This window comes from Bactrocera latifrons, unplaced genomic scaffold (genome assembly GCF_001853355.1).
Source record: "Bactrocera latifrons isolate USDA-ARS-PBARC rearing strain unplaced genomic scaffold, ASM185335v1 scaffold_19, whole genome shotgun sequence".
NCBI lineage: Eukaryota > Metazoa > Arthropoda > Insecta > Diptera > Tephritidae > Bactrocera > Bactrocera latifrons.
Window position 1 is genome coordinate 1,277,557 of NW_017535407.1, and position 7,006 is coordinate 1,284,562.

The 7,006-nt window shown below is 35.1% G+C and overlaps 1 protein-coding gene across 3 annotated transcripts in view; it reads right to left on the minus strand.

The window, feature by feature from the left end:
• LOC108967555 (furin-like protease 2) overlaps positions 1 to 7,006 on the minus strand; it is a 381,841-nt gene that overhangs the window by 364,027 nt on the left and 10,808 nt on the right. For 2 of the 3 annotated variants that reach the window (XM_018931054.1, XM_018931051.1), the window contains exon 1: positions 466 to 1,077. The exons of the other annotated variant lie outside the window; for it this stretch is intronic. The gene's annotated coding sequence lies outside the window, so the exon portion shown is untranslated. Of the gene's footprint in view, positions 1 to 465; positions 1,078 to 7,006 lie in introns of those variants that run through there. 3 annotated transcript variants of the gene reach the window in all.

The following is a 7,006-nucleotide window of genomic DNA, read 5'->3' on the forward strand; positions in this document are numbered from 1 at the left end:
GTATTTTTTTTTTTAATTTCCATTTATTATTTTATTTAATTTATTTATTGTATGCTCGTCTATTTTATGTATTTGCTTGCGCCTGTAGCTACAGTGCTTATGAAATTTACTTTTATTGCTTTGCATTGTTAATTATTATTTCTTTATTTCTCCTTTCCCATTAATGGGTTGCTAATTTTTTGCACGAAAGCTTCACTCAATCGAAAGTTATTGGAGTTGAGCAGTAGGCGTTAAGTGTGGCAATCTTTTTTTGCCTGAATACACAGCCATATATGTATATATATATATATAATAATGATGCTACATTTGTTGCTGTTGTCCGTTGTGGGTTATTTAATTTCTGGTTTCGTGTAAATTACAAAAACTCATAAAATTTTTGTTAGTAACCAATATTTGGGGGGAAAAAATATGCATATTTCTATTAGTATATAAGCATATTCATATTTAAATAACTGTAATACATACACACAAATGCACCGACACGCACGAAAAGATTTCGGCCGCAAACGAAAATGAAGCAGCAGAGCTCAAATGTGTCGTAATGACGATGCCGCCGACAACAATATAAACGGATACGAAATCGAAATAAGTTTTTTGCCAACTGATATACTCGGTTTTGCGAACGAGATGGCTGGCTGCCTGACTGACTCACTGACTGGCTTACAGCAGAACTGGCGTTGCCGCTGGACCGTCACGAAATATACAACGATGCCGTGTGTAGCGTTAAAAAGACGCACGAAGTCACCAAATCTGGCTGCTGGCTGCTGTCGCGTCGACTGCACCGATCAAGGGCTCGTATTGGCAATGGGATATTTGCGAAAAAACGCGCACTCAGTATAGCACTTTAACACACTTTATCATAATTTTTTTAATCAAATTATTAACACTTTTGTTCATTTACTTCATATAAGCGCTAATATTTGCACAATATGTAGATATTTTTCAATAATTTCGTAGGCTTACAAAAAAACGAGAACGAACCGTACACGAGGTTAGCGTGCGATGCTTGCGAATGCGATTCAACGACAATACGGACACTACACGCGATTCCGTCAAACGAAACRAACCGTTCGTAAACACGCTCCAACTGAAACTGAAACGACCAAACCGAATGACTCCAATACTTTGGGCTGTGAGCTCCACAATATGTGCATAAAGTACGAAGTCAAATTTCAACAACACACCAATAAGCGATTGCTTTGCTCACAACTCAACGAATTGGGAGTTAAGCATTGCTGAGTGGTTGGTTATGTGTATATGCAGATTGGCAGGCCGATGGCAATCGGCAGCGAATATTAGCTGCAGACCGAACGACGAAAATGTGTGAAGATTTCTGTATTGCTGTATATTTTGCAAAGTAGTGACGAACTAGCCGGCTCTAATGTTGTTGAAACGACGGGAGTATAAACATATAGACAAATATGATAATTAAAATGTTTTGAGTAACATTTATTAATGTTTCTCTATTGTAGGCAATATTAACTCTAATACTGGCCGGTGAGTGGAAATTTCAAAGTAAACAAAAAATCTAATACAATATCAAATAAGCAGCAGGAAGGTAGTTAATAGCAAGAGAGTGAGTCAACAATAAAGCTATAATACTCACATTTGTATGATAAAATATGCAATGTAACATTCGTTGCATTAAAATGCTTACAGCTATATCGAAACATACACAGGCAACACCAAAAAAGTAAGTAAAAAGAATCAACAATATGTTTCAGCTCTCAAATTCACCAATGCGTAACTCCTCCACTCACTGCTCTCTGAGTTGAATTCAACAGTTTTCCTTTTGCTATAATTACAACAAAACAAAATATATTCGTTGTAACTATTTTCAACAATATTGAGGAATGTCTTTCGTCAGCTGTAAAGCAACATTCATTTACTAAAGTGATGACACAACACTCAGTCAATCTTACAGCAACAAAGTGCCAAAAATGTTAAACCTTAGGAATGCAACAGTAGCTTAAAAATGTGAAATATTTCTTAAAATGTACTGTAAAAGTAAAAAAATAAAAATAAAAAATAAAAATAAAAAATAAAAATAAAAAATAAAAAAGAAAAACAAAGAACGCAAATTCACTCCCAAAAAATTAAAAAAAAAAAGTTGACAGCGACATTTAAAAACAACATGCTGCAATATGCATGAATATGTAAACTCTTAACAGCACGAATGCATTCACAGCAGAATTTACATTACAGAAAGTATACAAATAACAGAAATTCCAAAGCAGTTAAAAAATGTATGTTATACATTAACAGCATCAACTGCGAAGCATTAACATTCTGTATCAACACGTAAATATCACACAAGTGCTCTAAATGCTCGCTAACCGCTAAACAAGTTTTGATGCCGGAAAGAAATGTCAACACTTCCGGCTTTCAACAGCAGCAGCAGACAGCATTAATGAACTACTTTTATGCACGACTACTACTCACTTACGAAAGTGAAGTTATAACAAAGAGTTGCAACATATAGAGCGCTCTCTTTTGTGAGAGTTAAGAGCAAATGTTTGCTCGTGTTTGTTTGTGTTGCAAAGCAGTTGTAATGAGAATAACCAAACTGGGTGAATAGTAGATGCAACAAGCGTTTATGCTGCAGTAAATATTTGTTTTTGACATTTTGTGTTCAGGCGGAAAAGATGTTGAGTAAGGTTAGGTAATTGTGCTTAGAGCAGATTAAGTTATTTAATGATTTGAAATAACTTTGGTGGGAATATTTTAATGAAATACGTAAATTTTTAAAGGAGATTATAATATATATATATATATGTATTGCATAGAAAAATTGTATATGTATTACATAGAAGTCATATTTTAGACAGCCTGTGCTTAATGTGAATTTTAACAGATTTTGTGACCTCACTATCGATATTTCCTCCAGTGTATCACACCTTGGGGACCCCAGATGCTTACAGCGTAGTCTTGGCAATGCGAGACAAGTGCACCAAAGATGCTCTATTGTTTCAGTGGTACCCTGCTCCTGCGATCGTGTGTCGCCACCACTAACATTAACCAATTAGTATTCCGAACACGTTCCTACAATCTCTTCTATCGAGTGCCAATAGGAATTTTGTATAGTTCCGATCAATCGTTTTGCACCCAGGTTGCTCGTTCCATCGAGTTTTGCTTCTGCTCGTGGGTTTCCCAATACTGATCACGTCTTCGAGTGTTCCACGATTTCATTGTCCTCGATGCTTTTGTGGTCTGTCACTCAGTAGAAGTGAAGTTGTCTGAATTGACTTCAGGTCCTCAGCTTGAAATAGCTGCCATTAGGGTGGTTCTTAATAATAATAATATTAATCATCACCAGCCGTTTTTGGTTAGAGTCCGTGTGGATGCTCTGGAGTATCACGATTACAAACAAAATATTCTTGCAGATTTCCTTTGAAGTGAACCAATGAGCAAAGTGGTATCCCCAAAGTTGTAAAAAAAAATTTTTTTTTTCAAGGTTACCAGCAGCAATGTATAAAAATTTTCCTAATTTTTTACTTTTGAAATATCTTAGTTATTATAGTAAAGCGGATTTGATTGACGCGGTTCTATAATATACTTCCTCTATAACTTGCATTAAATAATCATTCAATCTACCATTAAGCTCATAATTACTTCATTATTAGAAGCAAAGAAAAATTTTAAAATTTTGTTTAAAAATTTAACCGAAAAACTTTTCAAAACTTCAAGATTAAGGTCTGAAATGTCGGCGCACAGAATTCTTTACCCATACAGCTTCCTTATTCTTTCACTTTAAATGTTCTACAAAATGTCCAGTAGGAGTCACAATACCCTCAAATATATACATATATTTATCAAATGTCTGGACATAAATAAATTGCCGTCCTTTGTATTTCATTTGTAATCTTTTTCATTATTCTTTGCTGCAAGCCTTTCAAATGCTTATCAACAGCCCTTTATGGCTTCATGAATTGAGAACATTTTGTGAAAGTGCACAAAATTATGAAAATATCTAAAGTATAACAGTAATAAGAAAAAGTGTCACACAAATACCCACACACATGCACACACACCATGACGACGTCACACTTTCGTGTTTGCCTATACGACAATGACCCAATTTATTGTAAAAAGCGTCAGTTGGCGACGTTCTAACAAATCCTTTGCGCTAATAGATTACCAACGCCATAGGAGCGTAGTTGTTGTTGCTTTTATTGTTGTCGCTTGGACAGCTGTTGCAACATACTGATGACACAGGCGGCTAAATGCAACAAAACGGAGGCGCCGCTGAAAGGGTGTGGAAGAAAAGGACTCGAAAGTATTTTACAAAGCACTGAAAGGCGGCGTGATGCGAGTAGTTGTTGGTGTGGTTTCTAGTCCTTGCAATTTTAAATATACATATATGCTTGTGCATCCACCATATACATGCACATTTACAAGTATATCTGCTGCCTTCCACAGCTGATATTGGTGGGCCAACAGCTCGTAAATGATAATGTGCTGACTGGCCAATAACTATTGGCAGTGTGGGGGTCCGTGGCTCTGAAGAGCAGGCAGTGGATCTTACTGTACAAAAATGTATATGTTTGTATGTGTTAATGTACAGGCGCCTCAATTACAGCTTGCTTTGTCGAAATAGGTGCAATGAGTTGTAACTAAAGTTAATATTCTTGGGTAGAATTTAGATACGGATATAGAAAGAAGGAAGAGTAACTAAGGTCCAAGAGGTTGTTGTGGTATTTTGGAATCTTCATATTCCTTTTGTATGATTTGCTCCTAATTATGTTGTATAAATTAGTATAATTATATGTTTTCAAGATGCATACTATGTAATCCCGATATAACTAGCCAAGAATTTCGGGATCATTATAAACCAAAAAAGGTTTTCTTACTATGATATTGTATATATGCAGCGACTAAAAAAATGTAAAGTTTATAAGTCCCGAAAATATTACGGCATCCCGAAATTCACTTTTGAATATTCAAATGAAAAAAAAAACATTTCATAAGCAAATACATCAACTGGATTTTATTTTTATTTCATTTTTAAGAATATAAAAAAATTCGGGATCCCGAAATAAATTATTCAATATACCGATAAAGGAACAAGTTTCGTTTGTATATTTACCAGATTGATTATTTAAAAAAAAAAAATATTAAGAAAAATTTTAGAAAATTTCGGGATCCTGAAATCTAATTTTCAATATTCAGGCGAAAAAGTTGTCAAGAAGCAAATATGTATGTATATATACAGAAGAATTAAGTTCAAAAAAATCAAATGCAAACAGGCAGCTCGCACCCGCATCTAAAAACAAGCTGAAATAAGGTCAAACTTGCATTCCTGCGGTTTAAGCGGGACTGCAGAGCACAAATACATAGTCATATATGTGTGTAAATTTGTAAGCGTTTAACCCCGTTGCAAACAAGTTACGTCCATACAAGTAAACACTTTTCAGTCATACACGGACGACATTGACAAATCCACGTCACGTGTTGAGCGGCGAAGTTCAAAAAAAGCAAAAGGAAAAGTCGTGTGCTTATAAAAATCAGTTGTCATCTTCATCTTGTTAAACGCTAACTGACTGATGGATGGAGGAATTTACATGCACACACACACATACTGACTTAGTATAGCAGCATATTGATTGCCACCTGCGGCAGCAGAATTCACTACGCAATCAACATCTGCTGCACGCAGCCATCACTCATACGACCAGGCGTCCTTATTATAATTTTACGTGAGGTTAAACGTCAGACTGGCGCGAGTGGGCATGATGCAATTGCTGTTAGCAGGAGTTTAATATCGAGACAGCCGGTAGAGCAATTTCGCGCGCAAGAAATGGAAATCCTTTTACTATTTTTTTTTAGCTGTATTGCCATTGGCAATCTACTGCTTACGAACAACTGAACTTGTGAAACACATTGCAAGTAAATTCTTTAACTTAGCATTGATTAAAATTTTTGGTTTTATCTTTGTATTTTACTCGCTCCAAGGACACTTAAAGATCAGTTTTATTTTTGTTGCAACTTTGGATTTATTTTCTTTCTTATATTGGACAGACGTTTGTTACCCGTTTGATATCTGAGTCGTTTGCTTCTCTGAATGACATGCCTATTTAAGTGGGCATTAATTACCTATTAAATTTTACATATCGTCACCTGAAAAATAACGTAAAAAATTTTCGAAAATTTACTGTGGCATGAATGAAACACGAAATAAAATGGAACATGAGTGAAAAAAAGATTTATTATTGGTTAAAACTGGTTTATATCTGAGTGCAGATACTGAAAATGTTGGACATATGTAATTTTGAGTATGTAATTTGAAGTAGTGAATCGTAATCAATAAGACACTCAATGTCGAATTTTTTGATGATACGTTATTTTGCATTTCAGGTGACGATATATATATGAGTTAAAGTTTGAAAAACAGTTGTTGTTTCCTTATGACTTGTCACCAGAAAAATTGTAATTAATCAAATTTATTAATTAAGAAGTAAGGGCATCGATCCATTACACATGTTGGAAATACACTAGAAATGTTAGAACAATATATTCTCTACATTCTTGCGAGTCGCAGTATTTTATTTAAAAGTTTCAGACTGTAAGTTCATATATTTCCCAAGTTTCATTTGATTCGGATTTAAGTACAAAATATTCTCACAAACCTTTTAAGCATATCTCTTAGGGGCGCTGTCTTCAAATAATTCTTCGAGACTATTCACACTCAAAAATTCTTGAAATAAGCGAATCTCAAAAATTTTCTCGCAATAATTCGGCTATTGCACGTGCTGTGTGCCACGTAGCTTCGTCTTGTTGGAACCAGATGCTGTCAAAATCAACTTTTTACATTTGCGGTCAAAAAAAAGTTGGTTGTCATCGATCTACATATATCAATTTCAATTGATTTTGACAGCATCTGGTTCCAACAAGACGAAGCTACGTGGCACACAGCACTCCGGAACAGTAGTTCTATTGCTACCTTCATAGCTGCAAACTCGACCTGACAGACACTGTAATAGTCAGGAAGTCTAAAGCTGGAGTTGAT